The 13,482-nt window shown below is 40.4% G+C and overlaps 1 long non-coding RNA gene across 10 annotated transcripts in view; it reads right to left on the bottom strand.

The window, feature by feature from the left end:
• LOC112648730 (uncharacterized) overlaps positions 1–13,482 on the bottom strand; it is a 107,443-nt gene that overhangs the window by 67,075 nt on the left and 26,886 nt on the right. For 7 of the 10 annotated variants that reach the window (XR_007411960.1, XR_007411958.1, XR_007411963.1 and 4 more), the window contains exons 3-4: positions 7,580–7,834; positions 2,752–2,926 (exon numbers count right to left, since the gene is read on the bottom strand). The exons of 2 other annotated variants lie outside the window; for them this stretch is intronic. This is a non-coding gene — a long non-coding RNA (uncharacterized LOC112648730). The remainder of the gene's footprint in view (positions 1–2,751; positions 2,927–7,579; positions 7,835–13,482) is intronic. One more of the 10 variants, XR_004817527.2, reaches the window with a different exon arrangement.

Here is a 13,482-nt window from a genome sequence, read left to right as displayed (position 1 = left end):
GAATGTACAATGTATAAAGTTATACATATACTAATCATACAGCTGAGCAATCTCACTCCTTGGGTATTTACCCAAGAAGAATGACAATACATGCTCATGAAAATACTTGTAAATGAATGTCTATAGCATCATATTCATCACAGCAAAAAAAATGAAAGTAATTCAAATGTCTATCAACTGATGAGTGAGTTAACAAGTTACATAATAATCATACAGCAAAGGAATAACATGTTAAACGCACAACAACATGAATGAATCTAAACAACTTTGTGCTGAGTAAAAGAAGCCAAACATGTGAAAGTACATTGTCCGATTGCCTTTATATGACCTTTATATGACCTACGAGAAAAGGCAGGGCAGTTGGGTGCTTGGGGACAGTGGTCACAAAAGAGGATGGTGACTGTACACTTAAAAAGATGATTTTAGGGGCACCTGGGTGGCTTAGTCAGTTAAGCATTTAACTCTTGATTTTGGCTCAGGTCATGATCTTAGGGTTGTGAGATGGAGCACTGCATGGGCTCTGCAGTGGGCATGGAGACCACTTAAGATCTCTCTCTCTCCCTCTCCCTCTGCCCCTCCCACCCTGTTGGTGCTCGTGCTCTCTCTCTCTTTCTCTTTCTCAAAAAGATGATTTTATTCTGTATACGTTACGTCTGATACACTAGAAAAAAGTGTGGCAACACACACATGAAAATTACCATTAAAAAGTCATTGTTTGGATGCCTTGACCATGCCAAAGTCGCAGAATCACTGTCTCTTTAGTATCAATATCACCTCTGATAGATAGGACTTTCAGTAGACACTTCTTTGCTTCAATCAGTCCTTATTGATTTGTGTGTTGGACTTACATAGCCAATATTCTGTGAGTGCTCAAGTCTTTTGCACAGAAACCGAATCTTGTCTATATTCAATATGCGTGAAGTGTAAACAACAAAAGAAATAAGGATGAGCTAAAAGATGTGCAATAAACATCAAAATCGAAGAAATTTGTAATAATAAGCTACAGTATAGTCACATCAGCAACTGCCTCATGGCTAAGACCTTTGAGTCATTATATGCATCACTTGCAGCTTACATAATGGGCACAGATACATGATTCAATTCAACTAACGGTTTTGGAGTCTTTTCAAAGTACTAGACGTTTTTTGAGATCTAGTTCAAAAGTACTAGACATTTTTCTAGGGGTTCAAAGATTGTGACACACACAAACCTGGCCCTCAGAAGATTTGAAAAGAGAGGCAATGTCCCAACAAGAGAAAATACATTTTAAGAAGAAGAGCATAGTCACACATACTCAGGATGGCAAAGACTGGGAGGAAGTGAGTACTAGGGATTAGCCAGCTGAGCTGGGAATCTGGAGAATTGAAAGGACTTTGAGAAAATTGTTGTATCAATTTGCAGTAGGGATGCTGAACTGGGGAGTGAAAGGGAGAGGCCAAAAGCTTTGGGCAAGGCTTTGACCCTGTAATTTCTTTCTGTATCCTAAACACTCTGGACTGGAAGGCACAAGGGGCCCCAAAACTCCCTAAAACTGTGATAAAGGAAGATCTCAGCCTGTCAGCCAACTGTCCTGCTCACCACAAGTCTGCAAAGAGCAGCTCAGGTGGTCTGGCAAGATCCTGGGAGTCCCTGCCCACTAGGTGTGGGGATCACATGCTGTGATCCTGGAGCCAAGGCCCGCCTCCCTGGCCCAGCCCAGGGTGCTGCCCCGCATCTCCAGGAACTAATGGCCCCCAGTACCCTGTACATGAAAAATGCATTTCCATGGATCATGACGGTCGCAGGAGGGTGGGCAAGCATGAAAAGAAAGGATTCAGAGATAGCTGTACTTCCCAAACTACTCTTTTGTGTTGTCTCTTTCTGTTTCTGTCTAACAACCATCTTCTATTCAGTAGTTCTTTCTTTGTGTTGGATTCTCATTGTTTTCTCAATACTTCCTAAGGTTTAATGTGGAGGAGAAAGCCCAGACTGAAGAAAGTCTGTGTGGGGAATGAACTTGGAGACAGAATATGCTGCTAGACCAAGGGTATGTGCCTCCTCTGATCTGCTCAGCGCCACTGGCTCCAGGGCTAGAGCACTTGCTCCCTGAGAAGCCCTGATTGCTGCTACGTGGCTTAGCCTCTGAGCACCTCAGGCTTTTTTTGCTTCTCTTGGGATGAGGAGCAGGAGGAGCAAAGTCTCCATCTCATCTGACCTCCCCTGACCAGATGGACTACAGCTCTCAAACAACTTCTAGATTCAGATAAAGAACCACACTGGTGTTTCTAGCAGGTGTTCCCAAGGGGCCAAGCGACACAGCCTAGAATGGAAGCGCAGCAGAATCAATGACCATGAGATAAGCTTTGATCAGTAAGAACCAGGAGATGGAAGGAAGCTATGGTTTCCTTTTCCTCCTGCCCTGCATCAAAGCACAGAGAGGCATGGCATTTCTGCCCAGCCTGTCTAGAAGGCACTTCACCTGGTCAAGCCCTAACTGTGTTTCTTGTGAAGTTGTGGCCATTAGGATAAGGCACTACCTTGAATGTGCTTTTCCCTCCTTCTTGTATTATATCTTCTTTTCCCCCTTCCTGACTGCTTGGAAAATGGTCTTGGGCTATTTTCTGTGGAACCCAGGTTAAGTCAGAGAAACTTAGAAGAGAGAATTGTTGGTTGAACTCAGAGTCTGTCTTTAAAGGCCATCCAGCTCAAACTCCCACCCAATGGAGGAAACTCTTTCACATGCTCGAGCATGTCTAATAAAAGGATACTCACTTCCTGGAAAGCCTGTGCACCCCATTGTGGAAAACACAGTCCATGGAAATTTCTTTCCTGTATTGGGACACAAATCTGTTGTTTTTATAACTTCTACTCATTGGTTTGAGAGTTTACTTCTTCTACTTGAGTGTCAGACTTTAAAGAAAAGCATGACCCATCTGAAAATCTAATCCTGAAAGAGAAGACATAGAAATTACTCTGAATTCATTGAAAGTATATGAGTAAGGAAACTTGTGTTAATCCATTCCTATTTTATTACAAAAAATAAGGGCAGTATAACCAAAATAAATTAGATTACTTAATTTGCTCTTCCCAGTTAACCAATTGGTAAGGAAGTGCTGGTTATATTTTGCCAATTTACACTACCTTCCCCTTCAATGTTCCAAATGAAATTTAAATTGAGTAAAAGGAAGTCAAGCTGCTATGTAATGCTTCTCTAGAGACTGCACTTCAAGCCTGGTTGGTCACTGAAGCACCCAGTCACTCTCCTGCAGAGTCCCTGTTCCTCCTCTGTATCTCCACTCATATGCTACCTGTCTTTTTTTTTTTTTTTTTTTTTAAGAGAGAGACAGAGATGGGGAAGGGTAGAGAGAGAGGAAGAGCGAGAATCCCAAGCAGGCTCCATGCCCAGTGTGGGCCTGGTCTCACTACCTTGAAATCATGACCTGAGCCTGAATCAAGAGCCGGAAGCTTAACTGACAGAGCCACCCACATGCCCCTCACCTGTCTTTATCATGACACTCACTGCATTGTGTTACAGCTCCTTGTTCATGTCTACTCCTCCTCCACTAGGGTATGGCTTCCCAAAAGTAAGAACCATCTTCTTCATATTTCTAGTTAACCCCCTACCTCTGATCCCTACAATGAAGCCAGCCATCCTCTTCATAGGAGGCCTCAACCGTGTGATGCCGGGATTAATTAATAATCCTGTGTCCTCATGTATAAGCTAAAAGTATAAATCCAGGTAGACCTGTTTCTCTGGCAAGTTAGGGTGGCTGTGGCCCAACAACTGAGAAAAACATCTGAATTTTTTATGAGTTTTTCTAAAAGTAAAAGGAAATATAAAGTGAAATATTTTTTGACATTTCTAGTAGCATTTGGGTAAGTGGCTTGAACTAGGTTTGTGGAAAGAATGTTATATACACACGTACACACACACACATATACATATATACGTGTATATACATCCACATACATATGTATATAAGTATATGTGCATGTATGTGTATATGTATGTCTGTATATATACATATGTATGTGTATATATGGATATATACATACCTATGTATGTACGTGTATATGTACTTATCTATTTCATCTATTTTATATATGAATACATATATATGTATGTGTTTATATGTATATATATATAAACTATATATTTTATTTTTAAGTAATCTCTGCACCCAACATGGGGCTTGAACTCACAACTCTGAGACCAAGTGTCGCACGCTCCCCCAACTGAGCCAGCCAGGCACTCCAAAAAACTGTTATTTCTCAATTATCTCTCTTCTGATCTTAATTTGTGCCTCTTTCATTTTTGTTTCTCTTCCAAACAGAGCTCTTTGGTCCTTTTCCGGTGCCCTAAAGAAGGCCTCAGGGCCAGAATGTCTGCGTCATGCTGTAACACATTACCTGTGCAAATTGTGCTTTATAGAAAAAGCAGCCCTGCAATGCGAGCACAATAATAGTTTTATTTTCAACACTGCTTATTTTGACATATTTCCCAGAACTAAAGTTTGGCATATTTATCATTTTCCCTCTATTTCTTGCAACTCTAAGTGAGGAGACATGTTTATATATGAAGATCGTGCCGCTAACTTGTTTACAGCAAAGTCTCTGCTTCAATTTCATTTTCTCCCAGTGATGATGAATTTGTGCCTCTCCATCCACTTCTATCACCCCTTCCTCTTGTGAGGAACTGTGTACATTTGTCAGAAAGCTAGCTTAATTTAAGACTGTGGTCTGTGGCCTTGAGTAAAAGCTAAGGTGCTGCCCTACTTCGAGCCACCTTTGGTGTGAGGACACCTGCCTGGTGTGATGTGATGAATGTTTAGAGGGTTTCCCAGAGAGGGGAAGGAAATTCACTCTTCTTTATCCAGCACCACATTTGGGTAGCTCACTCTTCTCACTGCTAAAAGCAACAAGCATTCTATAAAAATGCACAAAGTGACCCTGAGAAGGTTAATTTAAGGTCATTCCCAGCCATTAACACCTCTGTTCTATTTACTTTATCAAATTGATTAGCTAGTAATGCGGCAAGTCCCTAGAAGAAGATTTTGATGGGGCAAGGCAGGAAACGTCTGGGTTCTCTCTTGAGCCTGGGATAATGTTAAGTGAGTAAAGCCTGACAGGGGACAAGAGTAGGGGCTTGTGCTTGTAAAACAACAAAAGGTGGCAGGAGCTGGGGGCTTTAAGAGAAAGCCCAGGGCCTTTGACGGAATTTTACAGTGACACAAGTTTGCCCAGCAGCAATCCTGCCTGACAACTGCAGCTGCCCTACCACATTACTGATAACCAAACATCAGGAAGTGGGGACAGGGACAGGGTAGAGCTAAGTGCAATATAATTTCAATTTGAAATTCCAGCCTAGTTCTGTTCATTAGATATGGTGTTTGTTAGCGCTGCCTGGGATATATCTTGGCAACGAAACAAACAATCACACACTCACTCCTTCTCTCTCTCTCACACACACAACCTGAAAAAGAAACCACTTAAATTGTGTATTTAATATTTCATGCCATCTACAGTGGAAATACTTATTTACTCTGGAGTTGGCTGGACTAAAACAATCGCTTCCCACGTTTGGATAGATTGTGGAGTATATTATCTTTCATCCTGTGAAATAATATTGGGCAGAGTCCTCCAGATTTTCTTTTTTTTTTTTTTAATTTTTATTTATTTATGATATTCACACAGAGAGAGAGAGAGAGAGGCAGAAACACAGGCAGAGGGAGAAGCAGGCTCCATGCACCAGGAGCCTGACGTGGGATTCGATCCCGGGTCTCCAGGATCGCACCCTGGGCCAAAGGCAGGCGCCAAACCACTGCGCCACCCAGGGTTCCCTCCTCCAGATTTTCAGGGAAATGACAATGAGCTTGTAAGAATGCAAGCTGCCTTGCTCCGTGTTCATTTAGCAGCAAGTACAAGAGAGGCAGGGAAAAAATGCTTTTCTCTCTGTATCTAGGAAGAGTGTGTGTGTGTGTGTGTGTGTGTGTGTGTGTGTGTGCCAGGGGGTGGCACTAGATATGGTCACCTCTCTTCTATCTGGGAGAGAGGTCTCTGATTAATATAAATCTGTGTGCAAAGCCAGAGGGGGATTGTGGGTGGCAGAGAACATAGCCACAAGGAATAATTTAGCCATTTATTTAAGTTTAGATTTGCTCCTCCGGGCAAATCCTTCATGTTCTCCTTTTAATAAGACAGTGGGAAAAAAAAAAAAAAAGACAGTGGACACCATGTACAGAGAGAACTGGAAAGAATCAAGGGGACAAATTCCCTAACCAGTCTTCTGCCTTTTATAGAGATGGTGAGAAGGCTTTCCATAGCAGCTCTTGATGCTATTAAGAATTGTTCTAAAGAGTTGTAACAAAATTGTAGAACTGTCTGCAATCAGTGTTCATTAGTGACACAATGTTAAAAAGTGATAAAACTGGGCACCCCCGGTGGCTCAGCAGTTTAGCGCCGCCTTCAGGTCCAGGGTGTGATTCTGGAGTCCCAGGATCGAGTCCCACATTGGGCTCCCTGCATGGAGCCTGCTTCTCCCTCTGCCTGTGTCTCTGCCTCTCTCTCTCTCTCTCTCTGTGTGTCTCTCATGAATAAATAAATAAAATCTTTTTTAAAAAGTGATAAAACTGGGAAGTATGTGCCTAGAGGAATTCTAATTGTCTTACTGTGGTTTCTTTGCTGTCACCATCACCATCACCATCATCAACCACCATGTACTGAGCATCATGACACTTAAGACATTGATGGTGCTTTGGGCCGCAAAAAATAATAATGAAAGTATAATATCACACTTTAAAAGGAATATACCAATTGCCAACATAGGCAATTACCTAGAATGGATAGCTATGTATGTGCATATATATGTATGTACACCTATGTACATACATATATTTGACTATACACAGACACATATATAACATATATATTTTTTAATTTCTCAAGTCATGAAATTGTTTTCAGGGTTAAATGAGACAATTCACTTAAAGCCCTTTCTGTCTGTCGCAAAGTATCCAATAAATGCTGATTTTTCCCCCCACAAGCATGAAGGAAGGCACTGGGCAATTTTCATTTGGAGAGAGCTTTCCCTTCTAAATACCACCTCCTCAGGACATGGTACTTTTTGAGTGAAGGCAGGTAAATAATAGGTATTCTGGGCCACTGAGAGGACGCAACAATAAGAGTGTTTGGATGAAGTTCGGCAACATCTAGGGCATGGTTGGGCCAATCCTAGCCATGCACAGATCTTCACTGATGGAAAGTCCTCACCTGATGGAATCAACACCTGGATGGTATGGGGGAGAGGCTTATCCAATGGCAAAGAATGGACTTCAAGCACTCACATGACTTTTCTATTGTCAGAGTCAGCCCTTCATGATGTTCAACTAATGCTTGATACAGTCTTTATTTCTTTCCATGTAGTCCCTCCAGATTGGATTCTCTTACCTCTGCCACCTCCAATCTCCTCCATAAATTTGTGCCATCACCATCTCCTAATCCCATACAATGATTCTGGCTTAAACTCTATTTCATGATCCATTCAGAAAATTCCATTTTGAATCTCAAGAATCAATTCCGGAGATCAGAAAAATGAAACTACTTTGAATTCACTTTTGCAGTCCAGCTTTAATAATGATAATTCTTCTACCTGCTGGGATGGTAGAAAAAGGAAGAGTGAGGGGCACCTGGGTGGCTCAGTGGTTGAGGATCTGCCTTCGGCCCAGGACGTGATCCCGGGGTCCCAGGATTGAGTCCCACATTGGGCTCTCTGCATGGAGTCCTGCTTCTCCCTCTTCCTGTTTCTCTGCCTCTCTCTCTCTCTCTCTCTCTCTCTCAGGAATAAATAAATAAAATCCTTAAAAAAAAAAAAAGAAAAAGGAAGAGTGAAAAGGAGCAAATACATAATGATAAAGAATTCAGAATACTGTACAGTATTAAGATAGCTCCAAATTAGAAATTCTGTGGGTTTTTTTCCAAATTAAAAATTCTTTGGTTTCTTGACACAAACCAGGTTCACAATCCCTCTGAAGAGACAGAACATATATAAAAAGCCAACGGCATAGGGAACAGCAAACATGAAGTGCAGGACAAATGACTTAACCAGAAATTCAAGAGAAGCTTGAAGGAGGTAGGAAAGACAAAGCGAGCTGGGGTAATCTCCTTTATTGGTAAGGTTTGTCACATACTAGGGGATCACTCGGATTTATACTTAATTCTATTTCTGCCATCAAAGGAGTTTAATAGAAGTTATTGAGAAATAAACATGACTGCAACACCCGAAATGAGCCTTGGAGGCTTATATATATGATGAGCTTTGGGTATCTAACTTGTGAGTAGTTCAATTCTGGATTCAGTTTTCCTTCCTTCATCCAAACCCACTTGACTGGGATCCTGATACCTTACCTGGATCTTTCCTGCCCCTTCTACATGGCGGTCTCTGTCTAAAGACTTCTCCTAAATAAACTGATCCTATAAATTCATGAATAGGCCCACCTGGTTGTAGTATTACTGGCTCTCTGGACCTTTCACTGACATGGCCAAACAGGACCTCACAGCATCACGACCTGAGCCAAAAGCAGATGCTCAACCATTGAACCCCCCAGTGCCCCCACAGGCCAGCTCCTTAACGCTATCTCCAGTGGTTGGGAGTTCAGGGCATCTTACAAACTGGCTTTCTCCTCCTCCTCAAAGGCTTAAATGTTAAGTCATTAGCTTGACCCAAACATACACCTTCATATAAAGTCAAGTGATTTTGGATAAAGATGTCAAAGGTAATTAAATAGGGAAAGGATAGTTTTTCAAAAAATAGTGCTGGAAAATTTGGATATTATATATGGAAAAAGAGAGAACTTCAACTCTTACTTTATACTATGCAGAAAAATTAAACTAAAAATGGATCACAGACCTATGTGTATAAACTAAAACTATAAAGCATCTAGAAGAAAAAATACAGATTTTGTGACTTTAGATTAGGTAAGGTTTTCTAGGAGAGAGCACAAAAAGTATGAGCCATAAAATAAACAAAATGACATAGTGAACTTCATAAAATTCTAAAACTCCTTGTCTTCAAAGGGCATTATTAAGAAAATGAAAAGGCAAGCTCAGGAAGGAGTGAAAATATTCTCAAAAATATCTGACAACTCTTACAAGTCAATAACAATAATTTAAATAATCCAACAAAAAATAGGCCAAATGTATCAATAAACACTTTCCAAAAGCAAATAAGCACATGGAGAGGTATTCAACATCATTAGTCAACATGGAAACGCGAATTAAAACTACAATGAGATACAAACAACCACTCTGGAAAATACTTAAGAAATTTCTTAAAAAGTCAAATACTTGTTTACCATATGACCCCGCAATTCTACTCCTAGCTATTTACACCAAAGATATGAAAACATATGTCCACACAAAGGTATGCATGGGAATGTTCAGAGTAGCTTTATTTGGAAAAACCAAAAAAGTAGAAAGAATCTAACTTTCCTTTAATTAAAAAAAGGAGTTATTTAGCAGAAACAAATTTAATAGAAATTTAGAAATAAATGTTGGACTAATTTTAGAAATTCAAATTTAAAAATTTAGGAACAATACCAAAAATTCACTTATTTAATAGAAAAATACTGTAGTATATCCATGCAATGGAACACTACTCAGCAAGTAAAAAGCAGTGAGCTATTATTAGACACAACATGAAAGCATCTCAAAAGCATACAATGCTAGTAAAAGAAGTGAGAGAAGCCAGTCTCAAAGTCTACAGGTTTGATTGCATTTTTATGACATTCTTACAAAAGCCAAATCATCACAACAGAAGGCAGAACAGTATTTGCCTGGGGCAGCAGGATGGTATTGGTTTTAAGGAAACTCTGAGGAGTGATGGAAGTGTTTTATGTCTTGATTGTGGTGGTGGTGGTTAGACAACTGTATCCACTTGTCCAAGCTCATTAGACTGTATACTTATAGTTATATGATTTATTGTCTGTAAATTATGTCAATGAATCTGACTATAAAATACTGGATATATATCTCCAATGTCTCTGTACTATATTTAAACTCTGTTTTTAAGAATCATCTCCCTTTATTCAAAAGCTATCTTAGTCAGAAATTTAGAAAAATACAGGAAGGAATGTAGGAGGGTGGGAAAGAGGGAGGAAGGAAAGAAAGGAAGGGAAAGAAAGAGGGAGGGAGAGAGGAAAGGGAGAAAAAACAGCCTAGCTTATCTGATTGAAGCACGGTTTGGAGCCTTGAAGCCCTGCTCCTTATTCCCCTTCCCCTACTAACTCCCAGCCCTGAGGTCCATGCAAACAACCTCTGAGACACAATTTAAAAATTACCATTTCTGAGGAACTCTCGGTTCAGGAGCGAACTTTGGAATATGGAATATGACAGTGATCAAGCCATTTGAATTCTGCATTTAGGATTTAATTTCTAGGTAAGTTTTTCTCCATCTAAAATCCTAGAAAGCCTGAAAATACCTTTACCATTCTATCTACTACAACTGAGTATTCTAAGTGCCTGTGAATAAAATGCCCCCCTAATGTATCAACATTAATGCACATTATTAAAGATTTGTTCATCCCATATGTCTACTAATTTTGCTAGATAACACTAGGTGATGCCATTCATGGTTTGAGATTTGGTTCTACTCCTCAACTGTCTGTTGCTTAAATTGATAATAACCGAAGTCCTTTTGAAGAGTGCAACTGTAGGGTATGTAGATAACTCTACAAGGTCATGGGAAGCACTTATTACCAACAAACATTATTGAACCCAAGATATGAAAAGCGTAAAATGGAAACAATGGTACAGTGAAACCTCAGGAGTAAAACACTGACCAATTAATACTGTGTATGAAAGCTGAAGGCAATTCCTACCATGCAAGAAAATTAATCCTGCTGTGTTCTGCTCTTTAAGATACTGAGAAGTAAAATACCAAAAAGAATTATGGCAAATAAACTTCAGTCTTTGCTAAAACTCCAGAAGCACAAGGGATATTGTTTTTAAACAAGTGCAGTATTATCAACTCTGTTTGTCTGAAGCTCTGTGGTATATCTTGAAATGGCAATAAAACTGGTGTTTACTGCTCATTTTATTTTCCTCAATTAAGTGCACTATAGCAATAAGGGACTGAAATGAGAATGAAAGACAATGGATTCATCTCCTTCTGGGCCACCCATTCTCTCCATAAGAATGATCTTGGGTAGGTCATTTGAACTCCCTGTGCTTTAGCTCGTATTTGTAAAATGAGGTCATTAGACTAGATAGGGTCCCCCATTGTACTTCATACTAGAAATACAATACCCTCCGGAACTCTGTTAATGTCGGCACCAATCATGCCCACCTTCTCCTTGACCCCTGCCTGTTGCGTTGTAGAGATGGGCAAGATTGCAGATCCGAGATGGGGAGAACTGGAGGAGGAAGTAAAGCCTAAGGCAGGTTTAAAGCCAGCAATAGAAATTGGAACAGCAGCTGGCTTCATTTCATTCCTTTTCCCTTCCTGCCCTAGGTTATGTTCAGATCTATAAGAAACTCAGAAAAAGTGTCTAGGCAGAAGTCATTACCTCCCCACCACCAGATGTACTCTTATATGAAATGTATGAAATGGAGAGAGGAAACCCAGGAAACTTGTCCCCACATTGCTCATAATTTATTGTCATACTCTGGAGAAAAGAAATCAAGGGGAAGGAACTGAGAAAGAGCCTAGGGAATGCTGATGCCTTGGACCTCATCTCCTCGGGGAGAGATTAGAGCCTCCCCGAACTAGAAAGTATGAGATTGGATTGTGAGGTTAGACAGAGTCATATTGACGCTTTGATACCCATGGGATAGGACCATTCTCTACATCTTGGTTTTGCTACTTATATATCAAGGGATAATACTAAAAATTCTCCCCAACAAATATTAATTGAACATTTCTTCTGTCGTAGGCACATGGACAACAACTTTCAGGAGCTCACAGTCCAGTGAGGATGATGGACATGTACAAGACCAGCTCAGCACTAAGATAGCCAGTCATTAGAACTAAGGTAGAGGGAGGGCGAAGTGCTGGGGAGCCAGACAAGGGTGATATTACTTAGCCTGCCCTTTCCCTTTCTGCTATCTGGGACAGGGTAGCCTTTTCCCATTATCTGCTGGATTTTCTGGAATGAAATATCTCTTTGCCAGAACTTAGGTCATTTGTCTTTGCCTTTCAATACTCAGTCATTGCCAAACAACCTGTTAATGATCAATGAAGACTGAATTGACTGTCATTTCTGATGACAGATGACACTGGGTGAACCTCATCAATTGTGGGACTGTGGCAGACAGAGATAGACTGCCGACCCCTCTCCACCAAAGCATGCCTCCCCTCTAGTAGCTCACTCTTGTGCAAGTCATGATCTCTTCCTGGTTCCCAGTCAAACTCAGGATTTTCCTACCATTTCATAAACAGACGCTGAGACATATGAAAGTGCATTGAAACCCTTTCAGAAAAATAATTAGCTATCCTTGTGGTGCACAGGGCTTTTGGATACAGGGAGAAGGGGTGGAAGAGAATATGGATAGAAAAGTGATTTGCAGACATCCTGGGTGGTTCTATGTAGCCCAACTTTTATAGCCATGAAGTCATTTCTAAAGTGTAATCCAAACTACCCTCCTCCCGCTTTTTAAAAAAATTTTATTTGGGAGGGAGAGAGAGAGAGAGAGATCACAAGCAGTGGGGGAAGGGCAGAGGGATAAGCAGACTCTGCTGAGCAGGGAGCCCAACATGGGACTTATCCCAGGACTCTGGGATCGTGACCTGAGTTGAAGGCAGAAGGTTAATGTACTAAGCCACCCAGGCATCCCAAATCACCCTCCCTTAATAAAATAAATGTTACCACTGTCCTGCCTTTAGCAGAAAACAGGCAAACTTTGAGAGGTCCTTCTCAATCATTATTGCTTCTAACAAGTACATATATTTGGAGTTTTTGAGTCCCAGGTGCCTTTAATGGACCACTTTCTTTGAACTTCTGTTTCCTTTTGTATATCAGTTTTCATTTATAAAATGGGGATGATATTGCAACTATTTTATAGGGTTATTATGAGACTTCAAAGAGTGTTTCACTTAAAACACTTATAACATTAACCTCGTATATAGAAAGCACTTAGAAAATGTTAACTATTGTTCTAGAATGCATGCTATTCCTGTGCACTCAAAGGCCATGGGAATACCTTGTCTCTCCTCTTTTAGACGATACAGATCTTTACCCTAAAAAAAAAAGGTCTGTCAAACTATGGGCTTTGAGGACATTTAAAGCATAATGATCTCTACTGGAGTACTTTTTCTGCTACTAACAAGCTGCATGATTTGGGGCTTAATCTTCCTAAGCCTGAATTTCTTTTTCTACAAAGTGAGGATAATAATATCTACCCCATATGTTTGTTGGAGGATTAAGTGAGCTAATGTATGCAACTTTCTTAGCAAGATACCTAAATAAATTGGCTGATGATAGTTCCTGCCTTGCTAAGGAAAATGATTCT

The sequence above is a fragment of the Canis lupus genome, chromosome 7, assembly GCF_003254725.2.
Source record: "Canis lupus dingo isolate Sandy chromosome 7, ASM325472v2, whole genome shotgun sequence".
Lineage (NCBI taxonomy): Eukaryota > Metazoa > Chordata > Mammalia > Carnivora > Canidae > Canis > Canis lupus.
This window is presented reverse-complemented; position numbering and strand designations above follow the sequence as displayed.